At 39.3% G+C, this 18,626-nt stretch overlaps 1 protein-coding gene and 1 pseudogene across 5 annotated transcripts in view; both read left to right on the top strand.

Moving 5' to 3' along the window:
* Window positions 1-18,626, top strand: part of CUNH15orf41 (chromosome unknown C15orf41 homolog) — a 234,754-nt gene that overhangs the window by 18,508 nt on the left and 197,620 nt on the right. The window lies entirely within an intron of this gene.
* LOC117070904 lies at window positions 15,089-16,091 on the top strand (annotated as a pseudogene).

The following is an 18,626-nucleotide window of genomic DNA, read 5'->3' as shown; positions in this document are numbered from 1 at the left end:
AGTTAATTGTGAGATCCTTTGGATGGGAGCTGTGTGCTTTGCTGTGATTTGATCTTCCAGCTCTACGCTGTATTGCCTAGCATAGTATTGTGTTCTTCTATGCACTCACTGAATTCTTACTAACTTTCTGATGTGGGCCCGTGCTTATTTTGTGATCTCTTTTGAGGAGATGATGACTTTGAAGCATGCTTAATTTTTTTTTTTTTTTTGGCGCTATTGTTCTAACTAGTACCCTACAAAGGACTTACTATTCTTTCCTGAAATTGTTACTTAAGCTCCCACTCTCTGGGCCAAGATATTTAAGTCCTATTTAAAAATATTAAAATATTCAGTTGGCAGCTAAGTGCTTAGTCTACTGTTCTACTTAACACTAAATGAAAGTAAAATATAACACAGACACGGAGCCATTTGTTATATTTTAGTATATGAAGCAATGGCTGTGTAAACCTTAACCTTGTAATTTTGTGAGTTCCACTTTATCATGTAGCTGTAAGGGTAATCAAAATAAATCACGAGAGGTGAATAAATATTTTCTAGTGCTTTCTCAGTGCTTTCAGAAGTGATGCTTGATCCATGAAATTTTAGTAAGTGTATTAAATAAAACAATATGATGTGCACTGTGTCAGATCTGATAAATTATTCGGTATAGGACATTTATACAACATATGTTGAGCTGCTACGTGAACAGCCTAATGACTATAAATTATGTTAATCTGTCTTGCCATCTTTATATTTTGTTAAAAATTACACTATTTATATTATAGATATTTATTTATTTGTGGGTTGGGGCAGGGATAAGAAGAAGGCATAAGAAAGGTGCAGGTCAGCTCCACGATGTTCTGACAGTGATCCAGGGCTTCTCAGCTGTGCAGTGTACATAACACAGATGTTGGGGAGTCATCTGTCAGCCATGCCTCTCCTATGGAGTTAAAGTTCTAGAGGGAAAAGAATTTGACACAGTGCTGTCACTGTTACATTTTCACAATAGAAGAGCATGCAAATATTGAACCTCCTGCTTAGCAATAGTGCCCTGCCTAATGTCTGTGCTGGTTAGAATAAAAAATCATGGGTGCATCTTGGGCTCAGAGATCTGACAAAGGTCATGCTATGTTGGGCATTTGAATTGGAAATTGTCTGGACTTAGATTTTATAAAGCTCCCACTGTTGTGTGTGGGGAGAATTTCAGCAGGGTTTTGTCCCTGGAGAGGCCTCTTAGGCCCTTTTCTGTCCTATGAATGAATTTAGATGTGAGGGTTACTCCTGCCTTAAAACTGTTAAGTTCATTTTGCATACATCCCTAGAGAGAAAAACTGGCAGATGCTTTTGTCTTGGAAGTGTTTAAAAGAAAACTGCAGAGCAGGAACAAGAGAGAAAAGGGGCCCTGTGTGGAGTCCCAGAACATTTTGGAAATGGCCAATATGCAGTTTTCATCAGTATGAAGGCGGGGTGCAATATGGTGCCTGTATCTCACGAGGGAATATGAATGTTGATTAAGCATACTTCCAGGCTTTGAAATTCTGAAAGCAGTGTCAGAATAATGGATGTTGAGCAAATGTCAAGCATTTGTTAATTTCTCTGTTATTTGGAGTTTATCTACCATGATCAATCAAATAAACTAGTGCTTCTCTCTTGTGGCATGTGTCATTGATATGGTGATTAGGTGGCTAGAGAGACCTTCTGCTTTTTTTCCAGGTAACAGATTATAAACGAGTAGACAGAGCTTTTCAGTTAAAGATTTGTTTATGGCTTGGTTTAGTAGAAATGTGTATATTGACTGAGTACTTTGGTGGCCGTGTAAAAATCCGTGGCCACATGTCAGAGACATACATTCTGGGACCGTTTACAGCAGGAGAACTAGTCATGGAGTCATGTTTTCCATCAAAGTATAGTTTTCAGTAGTTTATGAAACTTTGATGTAAAACTGGACAAAAGAAATGGATCCTAACATTTGCAGACGGACTTCTCGATCCATTTTTATTTGTGTTTTTTCCTATTTCAGTGGTTAATTCTAAGTTACCGACTTTTATTCTTGAATAAATAGATTTGTAAATAGGTTTGTTTCATGTGATTCAACGTAATTTCTATTATTTTTAGGAAGTAATGCTACAGTGTTTTGATGTCCCAAGTAGGGGTATCAAAAAAAAAAAAAAAAGTGAAAGTTTCCTTTCAGCATTTCCTTCACTGTGGATTATTGTGCAGTGCTAACATTCTGCAGTGTGAGGAGTTGGTTCCCATTTAGAATGTGAATGACTTTACCAGCTGGGATTAAATTAGGGGTTGAGACTAGGTACCATGTGTAACTGTCCTCCCATTGAGCACGGGGTAACTTGGACTGAAAAGGGGTCTTTGTGAAATTTTAGTGGCTGGAATCAAGGTAGATTTGTGATTGGAGATTTGGCTTTTTTCTATCCCCCGTTTTCTTTTTGTAATCTTTGGCTTGTAGCTGACATGATTCAGATGAAGACTAGTGTAATACTTACCAACCTTGACCATGTCAAACAGGTACCTCTGTGGTCTTTGGCATGGATATTTTTGCAAAACTGGACCTACTGAGGTGATCTGTCACCTATTATTAAACCTCATGAACTTCTTTTTCAGGGGATTCCCAACGGAGCAGCCACAGGGCATTGTAAAACCCCAGTGAACTAACTACTGGTGTGATTTCTGGAGCTCTTTGGTTTTCTCAGTCTGCCATGAGGTCACAAATATGGCAGTTTCCAAAGCAGAACATTTTTAGCTTCCTCTTCAAGCTAGGCTGCTTTATCTTAACTGTCTACATTAGACCTTTGCTTTTGGCCTTCTCTGGGACTGGAATTCCTAACCCTATGAGTAAAATCCTCGTGTCCTGCCTGGCACACCGTGCCAGTGAGCTGTACCATTGTACTGCCTCCAGCATCATAAAAATAGACAGCAGCGCTGATTGACTTTTCTAGGCTGCTCTCTGAAAATTCGTCGTGGACATGACCCAATCATAGCATCACCGAATCACTAACTTGCACCATACACCAAAACACTCAGGGTTTTATCGATAGCAACTCTCAATTTTTGTTTTGTATTCATAGTACTAAAGCTACTATTATTCCTAACTGGGATTAGGAAGACATGAAAAATCTTGTTAGGGTGTTGAAAAATGATTATGTAATAGTAAGAGGGAAAGAGTTTGAATTTCACTTACTGTGAATTCTTAAGCATGTGTTCTCAGGGTGAACGCTTCCAGCCACTCCAGTAGAAGGGCTCATGGTTTTGGTTGGTGGTGTGCCCTGTGCCTGCCAGGCTGTCAGCGCCTGCATCTTGTCTTCTACCTAACTTTTCTAATGTCCTCCAATAACCGAACTTTGATTTTCCCTCACATGTATTGCAACTATAAATTAATGACTCACAGTTTTAAAAGTGCTATAATGAATACTGTTTCCTGCTGGGGACACATTGTAATGATAGCAAAAACACTTTTGGGACTTCTCTTTTGGCAAGTATTTTTAGAGTGTGTGGCACAGTGTCTTTGGTACTTTTGAGAATGGAGACAAAAGGCATCATTAAGTTTGAAAAATAAGGGGACTGATGTTACTAGGTGACCATAAATTCTGGAGACATGATTATTTTGCCATATGGTATAATTCAATAACAATAAATCCTTTATTGTATTTGTCTGTATTTCTAGACTTGGTGGCCACTCTGTATTTTGGTGAGATATAAGGTGTGACTGTGAAGCTGGTTTTCTTGTATAACTGGTAAAGTGGTTCTAAAGTGATTCTTAAAGACAAGTTGCATTTTTGAGCATGGCAGCATCATTGGTGCTATATGTACAAATTCCGCTCCTTCTGCAGGATTATTACGTTGGCTAAAGATAATGTGAGTAAATTAGTTACTTCTTTTATCTGAAAAAGTTTATCTTGTTACTTTATCCTTGTACTTAGTAAGTGCAGACTTTCCTTCCTTAACTATTAGCCCTTATTTTATGCCCACCTTTTCTCTGTGCTCCCCAAATGTAGATTCTGTTACCCATCTCTCTGGTGGTTGTTTATAAGGCAGACTTTTTTTTTTTTTTTTTTTTTTGAGATGGAGTCTCGCTCTGTCGCCCAGGCTGAAGTGCAGTGGCGCGATCTCGGCTCACTGCAAGCTCCGCCTCCCGGGTTCACGCCATTCTCCTGCCTCAGCCTCCCGAGTAGCTGAGACTACAGGCGCCGCCACCACGCCCGGCTAATTTTTTTGTATTTTTAGTAGAGACGGAGTTTCACCATGTTAGCCAGGATGGTCTCGATCTCCTGACCTCGTGATCCGCCCGCCTCGGCCTCCCAAAGTGCTGGGATTACAGGCGTGAGCCACCGCGCCTGTATTAGGCAGACTTCTTAGAGGAAGAAGAGAAGTGAAGGGTTAGATAATCTAACTAGGCAGTTAATCCTGGAATACCAGAGTGGTAGCTCAATTGAGGATTTTCAGTTACATTTTAAAGCGTTTTTTATTTGCTTAGAAAGGAAGACTATAGTAATTTTTAAATTTTATCCTATAGATTACAAAGCATTTTCGTAAAACTTTCTCCTTTTTCTGGTGGTACTGATGGAGGGAGTTGGAGATACTTATTTATGCCTTTATTTGGGATGGAGTTTGAAATAGGATGAAACTTATTAGCTATTTATTTTTATTTTCTTTCTGTTTTTCTTTCCATATCTTATAAGCTCCTATTCTCCTATTGTATCACTGAAACTCACGCTTTTTCTCAGAATAAAGAGGTAAAATTCTTCCTTGTCTTTGGAAGGAACTTCTACCTACTGTAGAGTTGGGAGAATCACTACAAAAGGCTAAGTAAAACAGAGACAGAACCCTGAAAAAAGAGTTATTGTCCATTTATTTAGCACAGTTCCTGTGGTAGGGAGGCGGCATTAAATATTACTTTAAAAACTGCATTTGTGAGACATTAATAGATGCCTCGGTTTGCTGCAAATTCGTTAAACTTTTTTTGGTAATATTTAAATCATAGAGGTAGGACTTTAAGTAACTGAAGTGTAGGTAAATACTATTTAAGGATCAGTAATTATATATCTGGTTTTAAAGCTGTTTCAACAAAATATTATTGGAAGACAGATTTTCTGCTACAAATGTTAAACCCTTCGGAATACGTGGGGCCGAAAGGGCTAGTTGGGGTGTGATCTGAAACTTGGGGCAGTTTGCCTTCTGCTTCAATGCTTGGTTCCACCCTGAGGAGAGGAGTTACACACCACTATGTGCACTTGACACATGCAAATGCTAAATACAGTAGCAGCATGAGGTCTCTGTCATTAACAGTAATTGATGTAATGAAAGCCACCTGGCTGTTTTTTTCTTATAATTAATTGCTTGTAAATAATAAATTTAAATGTAATTTATAGTTTTCTAAATTTGATTACCATATAGACCCAACAGCAAACCTAAAAAAATTATCCATTTCATAATTTTCTTCTATGAGTTTTAAAAGGTACACACACACACACACACACACACACACACTTTCAAGTAAATATCAGATGAAAATACTTTTGGAGAGCAATAAGAATGTAATCAACTCCTGTTGGTTTTATTCAAGTTGGAATGCTAATTTTGAAATAGTCTCATTAGTTGAAGTTTTATAGTATTATTTCAGCTGACCTTTTAAAGGTATTTCCACATGTAGTTAATACACTCAGAAGAAAGTATACCTACTTAACAGTAATATAGTAAAACTCCTTAAAAAAAAGCTTTTTCCCTATTTTGTAAAATTCCAATTATGTTTTGAAAAGAATTTATATATGAAGAAAAAGCACTTAAGCATATATGATGATATTTAACATATTGTGGTGATAATAAGAGGCTCTTTGCCTAATAGATTTACCAAGCACAATATCTTAGTTGAAGATGGCTTTACGGTATTTCTTTTTGTTTATGTGACCACCTGTATCAGCTGCCAAAGAACTGTGTTTCCTAACGTAGAAAATATCTAAGATTCACATGGTTTAAAGAGAAAGGGGGATTTAGACCCCTGTCAGCCCTGTGCTTCTCTTTCATTAAAAAAGAAAGGAAAGACAGAAGGAAGAAGGAAGTAAGGAAGGACATAATTTATGGCTTTATGTTTAAGATTTAACTACTGTTTAATGACAGTTATATCAGACTTTCTCAAACTTCGAATCTGATTTCTTAAATTCATGCCTCTTTCCTAAATGCATTTCTTTTAAATATCTATATTATTATTTTGTACTATAGCAGTGAAATCACTATCATTGTCAGTGTGTATAATACTTTTATAAAGGATTAACAGATTAAAGAAGAATTTGAGTAGCTTTGACCTACACATTTATAAACTGCAAAAGCTTTTCTCCTTATGTGACCAGCAACATTTTTACTTCACTACGATTTTAGTAAAGTTTATATAAATCAATAATGCTGTTTCTGTAACTTGTATTTTTTTTTTTTAATCTGGAGTTCTCTTTGTTCTTTGTAGAAACTCAACTAGATTATGAAAAACTTAGTTCTGTTAAATAGCAAAATTGCATGTTGACTGCTTACAGGATTGAGATTCCATGTTAGCTGGAATTGTCTATAGAGAATAAAAATTGTGGCTTCTGTGTGTGGTCAGGGTGTGACCACCATCCATCACCTCAATAGCAGACATCAGATTTGTTCATCACTTGGTTTCCAAGGTCTAATAATCCCTCAAGAATTTAGAATGTTGTTGACTGTCCCCATTTACATCAGTGAAGGCTTTGCAACAGGTGCAGCTGTGTATACTAATTGCAGGGTGTGCCTAATCTGTCCAGAAGGGAGAGTACCTCCAAATTTGGTATCTTAAAAGAGTGGAGTGACCTTTTAAAGTCCCAGAATGAGAATTGCCAACAATTCCAACAGGCTAATTATACCCACAAGGAGTTGTGAAGTGCTTTTAAGTTTTCCTATACACCTAAAAGTTCAGTGAACGGCTTGAAGTCATTCACATATGACAGATGCACTCCCTTTTTAAGAGCTTGTATGATAAGTTTTGATTGTAGAAGTGGAAATTTGACCTATAGCTTATCACTTGCTTCATTAGCATGCTTGAGGACAAGGAGTTTTTTTTTGTTTTTTGTTTTGACATGAGTGTTATCTTACTCATGTTCCAGAATTCCATCTGCCTCTTTCTCTCTGCTGATACCAAGTCACAGCAGATAACCCTGATGCTGGGTTTTTAAAAGCATCGTGCATTGTGTCCTGTTACATATATTTTATATATAAATACGTAGAATATGAATATGTTTCTGAGCATGGGTCTTTCAAAGTTTTGATTCATTATTTTAGACATACTGCCTCCCATGTGATCTCTGTTCTTTTTAATGGAAAAGGAACAAATACACTTTTTGGCTTATAAAGATGACCGAAAGTCCGACTTCTACATTTCCACAAAGCTGACCACTTCTTGAAGTGAATGAGAACAGGGGAATGAAGTTTGGGATTTTTTCTAGGGGACTCTGCACACACATAGAGGAAAGTATGCTTCCCAAAGAATGAACGAATGCTAGAGGTGTGCCCATAAAGAGACGTGGAAATGAAGCTTAGAAGGATTTCGTGCAGTAACCTCTGTGACTGCAGCACTTAAATGAAATTGCTTTTTATTATCTGGCTGAAAAATCATCCAAAATAAGCCATACAGGATGAAGGTTAAAAAGCTTCTGGGTAAAAGCAGTCTTGGATAATTTAATTTCTTCCCACAGCAGCTCTGTATTTACCTGCTTATGATGTCTGTTTCAATTCCTTAAAAGGCTGTATACCTAAACTTTATTTTAAAATGTTTTCCGTTAAATTAAAATCTCTGTTTATAGAAGTCACTATTCCCTTAACCTCTAAGGGGGTTATGTAAATTTTATATTCCCTACGGGCGCAGTCATAGTTAGCTGTATTCCTGTCAGTTACCAGCAAACTCTTTTTGGACAATTAGGAGGTGGTTAATTTACTCTGGTAAGGTTGCCACCTGTCTAGGGATTACCCCAAACAGGTTGGAAGTCACAGAGAGACTTTTGAATTGGAGTTTAAAGCAGTAGGAGTTGATTTATTAACTCTCTCCTCCCATTTTGGTGGCATTTTCTGGGTTGATCAGTGGTACTTGTGACAGAAGGTGTTTCTTGGTCCCTATGTTTGTGCGGCTGGAAAAGTACGTTGTTAAAATTGTAAATGTCATTGGAAATCTGTGAACAGTAGGTGTAATCATGCTGGCTACTTATGAACATGAACTGGAAAGATCTTCCACTCCTCTCCATTGTTTCCAGTCTTATAGTATCTTACCAAATTGTTGGATCAGTGGGAAGTGGCCTGCTTCAATCATGTGGATAGTTTGAAGACCAGGATTGTGTTCAGTGGAAATAACATCTTATCTGGTGTGTCAGGAAAATAAACCATGAAGAACATGGATGATGTAGTTCACAGGAGAATGCGAGGAGGTAACTTTACAGTATTTAAAATAAGCTGTGAGAAATACCCAATTGATTTAAAGAAACATGCCTTAAGTTTTCTGATACAATATGTAAAATAAAATAGCTTACTTCATATGACCTAATGTGCATGTGACTGCATTCCATCTGGAGCCTGGTTCCATTAGAAGCGTGCCCACGGTCATGACTGACTTCCTTGAGATCTGTGTGTGTGTGTCTCTCTTTCCCTCCCTCCCTCCCTCCTCCTTAATTTCCTTTTATTCCTTCCTTCTTCTGTCCTTCCTTCCTTCATTCCAATTTAAAATTAAGTGTATTGTACGTTATATAGTATTCTTTTTTCAATTATAACCTGTTATGGATATACAATTCACATACTGTAACATCTACCCTTTTTAAGCGTACATTCATTGACTTTTAGTGTATTCACAAACTCGTGCATCCGTCACCATTATCTAATTACAGAATATTTTACGACCCCAAAAAGAAACCCAGTACCCGTCAGGCATGGCTCCCCATTCTCACACTGGCTCAGCTCAGTCCTAGGCGATCTCTAATCTACTATCGGTTTCTATTGATTTGCGTATCTGGACAGTTTGTGTAATTGATATTATACAGTACGACTAGCTTTAACTTAGCGTAATGTTTTTGGGATTCATTCATGTTGTCTCATTCTTTCTTATTGCTGAAAAATCCGTTGTAGAAACATACCATCTTTTGTTTATCCTTTCATTAGTTTGTAGACATTTTGTTGTTTCCCGTTTTGGGCTACTATGATTAAATGCTTCTATGAACATTAATGTATAAAGTTTTGTGTTGACACAACATTAATGTATAAAGTTTTGTGTATGTTTTTGTTTTTCTTGGGTAGATACCTTGGAGGAGAATTTCTGGGTCACATGGTTTAACATTTTGAGGAACCGTAAAACTAGTTTTCAAAGTGACTGCATGATTTTACATTTCCCCATAGGAATGTATGAGGATTTCAATTTCTCAGAATCCTCAATAACACTTATATATTTTGTCCTTTTGATTATAGCCTTCCTGGTGGATATGAAGTAGTATCTCACTGTGGTTTTGATTTCTATTTTCTCAATGACTAATGATGTTGGGAATCTTTTTATGTGTTTATTTTCTATTTGTATATCTTCTTTGAAGAAATGTCTATCCACATTCTTTGTTCATTTTTAAATTGGGTTGTCATTTTATTATTGAGTTGTAAGAGTTATTTACATATACTAGATACAAGCCTTATATATGTGATTTGCAAGTATTTTTTTCTAGTGTGTTGGTTCTCTTTTTTTACTTTCTTTATGGTGTCCTTGAGTTATTCTTTTATAAGGATCTTACTTCCAGAAGGAAGGTACAGAAGATCAATAGAGATATCTGTAACCTTTCTACAAGGAAAATTTTATCACTCTTTAGTGAAGTTCTTATTGTTCGATACACTGTTTTGGTAAAAGTTGTTTTTCTTTAGACAATGTGCTAAATTAAAAAAAAAAAAAAACTTGGCAAGCAATCTCCTGAATCTCCTGAATATAACTTTAAAAGTTAGGCATGCTTTTACTATTTTCCCCTTTTCACTTTGCCTTTTAAAGTTATACACAAATATATATATATATTTAAAGTTTTACACAAATATCTCTATGTGGAGCAGTTGTGTGTATATATGTGTGTGTGTGTGTGTGTGTGTGTATATATATATATAAATTTTTTTTAAGACAAAGTCGGATTCTGTCGCCTAGGCTGGAGTGCAGTGATGTGATCTTGGCTCACTGCAACCTCAACCTCACCATGCTCAGGTGATCCTCCTGCTTCAGCCTCCTGAGTAGCCTGTGACCACAGATATGCAACCACTATGCCTGGCCTATTTTTTAAAACTATTTATACAGATGGGGGTCTCCCTTTGTTATCCAGGCTGGTCATGAACTCCTATTCTCAAGGGATCCTCCTCCCTTGGCCTCCCAAAGTGTTGGGATTATAGGCGTGAGCCACCGCACCTGGCCTATTATATCTTGATCATATCATCTACATTGACAATTTGATAGGAGTGATGTTAGTAAAGTGCTAAAAATAAAAACTTGAGCAAACCAGTAAAAATATTATTTTAAAAAATAACTATAATTGTAAAGAATCAGGGATCTATCAACTTAAAATGAAAAAACTTAAAGGGCCGGGTGTGGTGACTCACATCTGTAATCCCAGCACTTTAAAGGGGAGACTGAGACAGGAGGATCACTTGAAGCCAGGAGTTTGAGAAAAAACTTGAATTCAGTTCTATTGCTTTTACAAAGCGATTAACCAAATATGGTTTATGAAATGTATTTCTTTAGCTGAATGCTAGGAAGAGACCATCACCTTTCCTGGGCCAGAAGATACAGGCCTGGGGATCCAGACCAGGTAGGAGATCTGGCTTCCAAAGCCAGTTTTGCTGCAGTGCTAAGAGCATGGCCCTCGGCAAGTTACTTACTGTCTTGGAGCTCCAGTTTGTCCACGTGGATGGAAAGAGCTCCTGTTTTTCACACAGGATGTGTTAAGCTTTTAAGAAGGATATAGTGCCAGGATAATGCCCTGCCAATCTGGAGGCTGGTGTTTTTGTAAAGCTGTGAAAGGAAACTTTCTACAGTCTGAGAGAGAAAAGATGAGAACTTCTCCCTTGTACAGCTCTCTATGTGACCACATGCTTTAGGTGTCTGACCTATCAAAGTAGGGCATATACCTTAGAGCTCCTCTGGCTGAATATTATTTCAGGGGTCTCAAAGATTGGCTATCTTGCTAAAGTAGTTTATCAGCAAAATATGAGAAATGGTTCACAAACTATAATATGGGAAATATTTAATCAGTAAGTAGGTATTTGCATTAAAAACAAAGCAGATGACAACTGCATCAAAGCACAGGGATAATTGCATGTTGAAATGATATTCGACTAAAGCAAGGGGCATGTAGGAAGTCACTTCGAATTGTGGTGTTGTAGAGAAGTACCTAATTGCTTGTTCCTCTTGTCACTTTGCTTCTTTTAAGTGACTTAAGCAAGGTAGATTCTTAATTGTGCCTTTATAAATCTTTTCAGTTGTGTAATGTGAAAATTATTAATGTATGATTATCTAGACGTAGTTGCGTAGTGTATCATTTTCTTTGGATAGTTAATGAGATGTTGGCTTTTGTGCCATTTGTCTTGGGAAAAAAAGAATAGCTTTCTTTCACATCCACTTCTTTAGCCACACTTTATCTTTGATTTGGATGGGTTTATATATAACTGTGTGTGAGTGTGTATGTGGGTGTCTATTTTTGTTTGCTTTATGTGTAAGTGATAATAAGAATATATGAATCTAGTTGTCAGCTAGATTCTATTTGCATAAACAAAGGTGGGTACCTGCCCTCTGCAATGGCTACTCCCTTAAGAAAATTAAGTGTCCACAGAATTGGTGACCTGTTTTTAAGAGAACCTGTAACATCTTTCTAAATGAAAAATCATTCCAGCAATATTTACTATTGGCAATTTTCTTCTGTCTGCTTTTAGAACTTATTGGCCAACCAGGTCAGACATTATTAAAGTTCAAGGGGTCCAGGGGGAAGAGTAATGGTTTTGTGGTACTATGAATTTGAAATCTTGCCATTTTCAGGTGTTATAGCATCTGTTCTTACATGCCACTAAAAACGTGTAGAAGTTTTAGACCAAATTCAGGGTCAAGGTTACAAGAGTGATGATGCTTCTGACTCACTCTCTTAGCGTTATGTTACCCAAATTATCTGCATACCATGCTGTAGTAAGATCCTTTTTGACAAGTTATTTGAAAGAACTTATTATAATAAGGCTTTTTTGGGGGAGGATTTAGCACTTCCTGGCAATTTGTTTAGGTACAGTTGGAGAATCTGTTCTGACTGAACGGGATTGCTATTGACAATACCAGATAGACAGTAGGGAGTCCTTTAGTTCTGAGAATAACTGTGTTCTACTTACCAGAAGCAATGTCTTTTGAATATAAAACTCTTGGGGAGACTGAGTCCTGTGCCACATACTCTTTTGAGAGTCCACTCTCCAGCATATGGAAGTTGTTAACAGACAGGTGCTTGATAAATATTTGTTGAAATACTGAATAAATGAACTAACCACCTATTTGGAGAGGCTTCTAAATGTGTAGCTGTTTAACGTACATTGGTGAGTTTAATGAAATGAAGAGAGACTGAGAAGGAAACGTACAAAATTATCATGTGTTGGTTGAGTGAGTCTAGGTATACCTACATCTCTATGGAAATGGAACGTCCACACCTCATAAAATCAGCCGCTGTAAAAATTTTCTTAGTATTATCATTATCTTGAAAGAGAATAGGAGAAAGAAAGTTTGTGTTTTGGGAATCAAATACTTTATTCCTAAAGTTGGTAAATATTTTACTAAACGGAATTCATTGTGTCTTGAACTAACATCAGCAAGGCATTTGCCTTTTATCAAATGAATATCAAGGTTTTTTTTGGTGGTATCCCTAGCCCTACACTCTGTTACTCACCAATGGTGTTTGTGAAATGAAATTCATAATTATTAGAGATAACTTTTTTTTTTTTTTTTGAGATGGAGTCTCGCTCTGTTGCCTGGGCTGGAGTGCAGTGGCCGGATCTCAGCTCACTGCAAGCTCCGCCTCCCGGGTTTACGCCATTCTCCTGCCTCAGCCTCCCGAGTAGCTGGGACTACAGGCGCCCACCACCACGCCCGGCTAATTTTTTGTATTTTTAGTAGAGACGGGGTTTCACCGTGTTAGCCAGGATGGTCTCGATCTCCTGACCTCGTGATCCGCCCGCCTCGGCCTCCCAAAGTGCTGGGATTACAGGCTTGAGCCACCGTGCCCGGCCTAGAGATAACTCTTAATGGAATAACGTATAGTAGGAATTTAAAATGACTTAAATTTATTGAATAAATGAAGTGAATCAAGACAACTTTTAGCCATGGTACATTGTTCAGAGTTACATAGCAGCTTCATTTATGATTGTTGAGTTCACTTGGATAGAGTACTGTTCCCATGATAGAAAATGTAGTTTTCCCCAGGTGTCTGTTTTCTCGTTCTTCTAGTGTGATAGAATCCTCCAGTTTCGACCAGAACATGACTTCTAAGAACAGAGACGTCCTTGTGTCTTTCATGGCCATGGGACTGAATTCTGGCTATTGCAGACTAAGCATAAGTTTCATGTGGCAGCTTCGTTTTATGTGGAGCCTTCCTTAAGAGACAGCTCTGGTCTCTATTCTTCAAGATCCTTTCTCAGTCTTGCTGTCTGGAATGCACATGCCACAGTCTTAACCGTAGGCTGACAGAATGGTGAGCTGACAGGAGCCTGGGTCCCGAGGACTTCCTGGAGCAAAATTGCTATGGTGGAAGAGACACATCTTACTGGGAAAGACAAACATTTCTGTACTGTATAGTCCGTAGTTAATTTGGGATTGTATTTTCTCTCCCTTGTAACCGATCCTCACCCCATCTATGTAGAGATAGACGGGCTGAGTTTTATCAGATTGGATTTCTAGGAAATAAGATCAGAGTGAGGCTGCATGAAACCAAGTTTCTTACCATATTCAGAGCCATTTTAAAGTGTGTGCCTTACTGATTGCTGGTGAGTCATGTAACCTTTCAGTAAGCTTGGCATGTTATGATACTGAGTGTCTTTACTTCCCTGGTTCTGGATTTGGTCTGACTATGTCAGGACTTGTATATGGCTTTTACGGATTTCCTGCAATGACTGGTCTGCATTATCTTCCTGGATGTTGTAAAGATAGAGAGTTGGGTTAGGGAGAGGTTACTGATTATATAATCAACAGGTCACAGTGCTCTTTTTGGGCATCGTTATTTTTAGTCTGGACATGAACATCTTTTCCCTGAGAAAATGTTTCCATCAATCTCACTATTTGTTGATATCTCTTAAAAAGGTAACAGTTGGTTGCTTGAATTTTGTGATATTGTAGCCGTTTTATCAAAATGAAAGCAGAGGCCAAAACATACTAGGTTTTTGTTCTGTATTTGATATAGCCCAAATTTGTAAGACTTAAAAATCAATTAGTGGCCGGGCGCGGTGGCTCAAGCCTGTAATCCCAGCACTTTGGGAGGCCGAGACGGGCGGATCACGAGGTCAGGAGATCGAGACCATCCTGGCTAACACGGTGAAACCCCGTCTCTACTAAAAATACAAAAAACTAGCCGGGCGAGGTGGCGGGCGCCTGTAGTCCCAGCTACTCCGGAGGCTGAGGCAGGAGAATGGCGTAAAACCCGGGAGGCGGAGCTTGCAGTGAGCTGAGATCCGGCCACTGCACTCCAGCCCGGGCGAAAGAGCAAGACTCCGTCTCAAAAAAAAAAAAAAAAAATCAGTTAGTAGCACACATTCTCTTATTCTTCTTGTGAAGTTTCAAGTCACTAATTATTAGGCACCACAGTGTTTGGAAGCAAAACATCTCCGTTAGTAATGGCATCTCTGTTATGTATTCACATGTTGTCTCCATGCACGTTCATTCACTGTGTCTGTGAGTTGCAGTGTTTTTACATTTTCCCTTAAAATGGATGTGTGTGTTTGGTACGCGGGTGTTAGGGAATGAGAGGAGGAGGGCCATTCTTCATTAAGTCATCACTTGAAAGGCTAATATGTGCAAGTCACTATGCTAACTATTGATGATGTAAAGTTTAAAAGATATAAAGATTGGAAAAAAAGGGATTCCCTGTCTTAAATAACTCAGTTTTGGAGAGGCGGCTGCAACGCCGAGCAGAGGAGGCAGGAACCGGAGCGCGAGCAGTAGCTGGGTGGGCATGATGGCTGGGATCACCACCATCGAGGCGGTGAAGCACCAGATCCAGGTTCTGCAGCAGCAGGCAAATGATGCAGAGGAGCGAGCTGAGCACCTCCGGCAAGAAGTTGAGGGAGAAAGGTGGGCCCGGGAACAGGCTGAGGCTCAGGTGGTCTCCTTGAACAGTAGGATCCAGCTGGTTGAAGAGGAGCTGGACCATGTTCAGGAGCGCCTGGCCACTGCCCTGCAAATCTGGAAGAAGCAGAAAAAGCTGCTGATGAGAGTGAGAGGGGTGTATGAAGGTTATTGAAAACCAGGCCTTAAAAGATGAAGAAAAGATGGAACTCCAGGAAATCCAACTCAAAGAAGCTAAGCACGTTGCAGAAGAGGCAGATAGGAGGAAGTACGAAGAGGTGGCCCGTAAGTTGGTGATCACTGAAGCACACTTGGAACGCACAGAGGAATGAGCTGAGCTGGCGGAGTCCTGTTGCCGAGAGATGGATGAGCAGATCAGACTAGATCAGACTAGAACCTGCAGTGTCTGAGTGCTGCTGAAGAAAAGTACTCTCAAAAAGAAGACAGCTATGAGGAAGAGATCAAGATTCTTGCTGATAAACTCAGGAAGAGACCTGTGCTGAGTTTGCTGAGAGATCAGTAGCCAAGCTGGAATAGACAGTTGATGACTTGGAAGATAAACTGAAAATGCAACAGAGGAGCACCTCTGTAGACAAAGGATGCTGGACCAGACTCTGCTTGACCTGAATGAGATGTAGAACACCCCAGTCCCACCCTGCTGCTGCTCCTCCCTCTGACCCTGACTCCACCTGAGGCCAGCCTGCCCGAAGCTGCCCTTTAACTGAGGGCTGATCTTTAACTGGAAGGCTGCTTTCTCCTTCCACCACCCCCTCCTCCCCTGTGTCTGCCTCTTCCCGGAGATTCCAGCTGGGCTAGAGGCTGTGCACCTTTGGAAGCAACATTTAAGGGAATGTGAACACAATGCATAATGTCTGTAAAAAGCATGTTGTGATATACACATTCTGTAATTACCTTTTTTGTTGTTTTGTAGCAACCATTTATAAAACATTCCAAATAGTTCCACAGCCCTGAAGCAGCAATCGAATCCCTTTCTCACTTTGGGAAGGTGACTTTTCACCTTAATGCATATTCCCCTCTCCATAGAGGAGAGGAAAAGGTATAGGCCTGCCTTACTGAGAGCCAAACAGAGCCCAGAGAGACTCCACTATGGGAAACCTCACCGCTGTCTACAAAGTACCAGCTAAACCAGAAAGGTGATTCCAGGAGGAGTTAGCCAAACAACAACAACAACAAATGTGCTGTTCAGGTTTTCACCTTTAAGATATCTTTGCATAATGTTATTTCTATTTTTTTTCATTAGAAGTCACCAAATTAAGATGGTAAGACCTGAGACAACATTTTTGTCCCTTCTCTACCCCCTCCCAACTGCTTACAGAATGGATCATGTCCCCCTTATGTTGAGGTGACCATTTAAATGCTTTCCTGCCTTGTGTAAAGAAAGAAGAGTGTTTTCGACACTGATTTAGCCATGGGAAACTCATCTCATTACCCTTTTCTGGGTTTGGAGCTGCTGTCTGTATCTCTAGAGGTGCCATCTCATTGTGCTTTGTATCAGTCAGTGCTGGAGAAATCTTGAATAGCTTATGTACAACACTTTTTCAATTTTATATTATTGTGAAACTTTGCTTCTTTGGGTTTGTGGCACCCTGGCCACCCCATCTGGCTGTGACAGCCTCTGCAGTCTATGGACTGGCAGTTTGCAGATCTTTTTGTTTTTTTTTTTAAAGTTTCTTTCCCTACCCAGTCCCCATTTTCCGGTAAGGTTTCTAGAAGGTCTGTTAGATGTATATCCTGCTGCTTATGGGCTTAAAATGTACCCTCCTTTGATGTGGTCTCTTTAGGGCTGATTGGGAGAAAGAGAAATCAGTAGTGCAACTGTGTTTGATACTGAATATTGGCAAGTGTCTTTTTGAAATAAAGAACCAGTCCCTCCAAAAATAAAAAATAATAATAATAAAAAGAACTCAGTTTAATAGAAAAGCAAATGAAGAAAAGAATACTTCAATTAAAATTTGTCTGCACAATGAAGTGTGGTCCAAAAAATAATGGCAGTTCAACATGAGACTTATTTATGGGCTCATTAAATCCAGAAGTCTGAAGGGTTTCATGAACTCCTAGCCCAAAACAATTCTACTGAGAGTCTCTGAAACAGCAGTGTGAGTCCCCACAACAGCCGGTGAAAGATTCGTCTACCTACATTTGTGAATGCTTAAAATTTAGTCTTTTAAAAACACAGTCCTTCTCAAGTTCTTCTTTTGTTTTTTGGTTTGAAGCTACATGTTGTTTTTTTTGGTTTTCTTCTTGGGGCATTATGTAATCGTCAGAATTCTGGTGCAGTTCAGGTTTGATGTAGTCATTTTGGAAATTCCCAGGTATCTGCCTTCATATTTTTATTCTAAAAGCAATTCTGAAGAACATTTGCCTTCACAGTATTTCCATTCAGTCTAACATTGGACCAGTGGGAGAATAAAAAGAGCATTGATGGGGGAAAATGGATGTGTGTGCAGAAAAACGTAAGCAGCATGATGTAGCCTCTTCATTCTTCTCATTATCTGGAATTCATGTCTAATCTCTTAACCACCAGGCTGAGGCACATCATACACATGGTGGACAGGTGAACTGGGGGAGTTGGGTCTCAGGGATTTGGAAGTGCCACATTAAGTTTGTAGAGGCTCTATCCTTTAAGAACTGGATGCTTCTGTGTATGTTTTGGTAATTCTTTTCTAAGCCTACATTTTTCTTTTCTTTTCTTTTCTTTTTTTTTTTTTGAGACAGAGTTTCATTCTTGCTGCCCAGGCTGGAGTGCAATGGCGCAATCTTGGCTCACTGCAACCTCTGCCTCCCGGATTCAAGCGATTCCCCTGTCTCAGCCTCCCAAGTAGCTGGGATTACAAGCATGAGCCACCATGCCTGGCTAATTTTGTATTTTTAGTAGAGACGGAGTTTCTCCATGTTGGTCAGGCTGGTCTCGAACTCCTCACCTCAGGTGATCCACCCACCTCGGCCTCCCAAAGTGCTGGGATAAGCCTACATTTTCTAGTCTGCCTAGAATGATATCAGCCTTGTGCACATTCCAGTATTGTTCCAAGAATATAATGCAAGGCGGGGCGCCATGGCTTACACCTATAATCCTAGCACTTTGGGAGGCCGAGGTGGGTGGATCACAAGGTCAGGAGTTCGAGACCAGTCTGACCAATATGGTGAAACCCCATCTCTACTAAAAATACAAAAATTAGCTGGCCATGGTGGCGCATGCCTGTAATCCCAGCTATTCAGGAGGCTGAGGCAGGAGAATCGCTTGAACCTGGGAGGCAGAGGTTGCAGTGAGCCTAGATCGTGCTACTGTACTCCAGCTTGGGTGACAGAGCAA

Source organism: Trachypithecus francoisi, unplaced genomic scaffold (genome assembly GCF_009764315.1).
Source record: "Trachypithecus francoisi isolate TF-2019V2 unplaced genomic scaffold, Tfra_2.0 Lachesis_group3, whole genome shotgun sequence".
Lineage (NCBI taxonomy): Eukaryota > Metazoa > Chordata > Mammalia > Primates > Cercopithecidae > Trachypithecus > Trachypithecus francoisi.
This window is presented reverse-complemented; position numbering and strand designations above follow the sequence as displayed.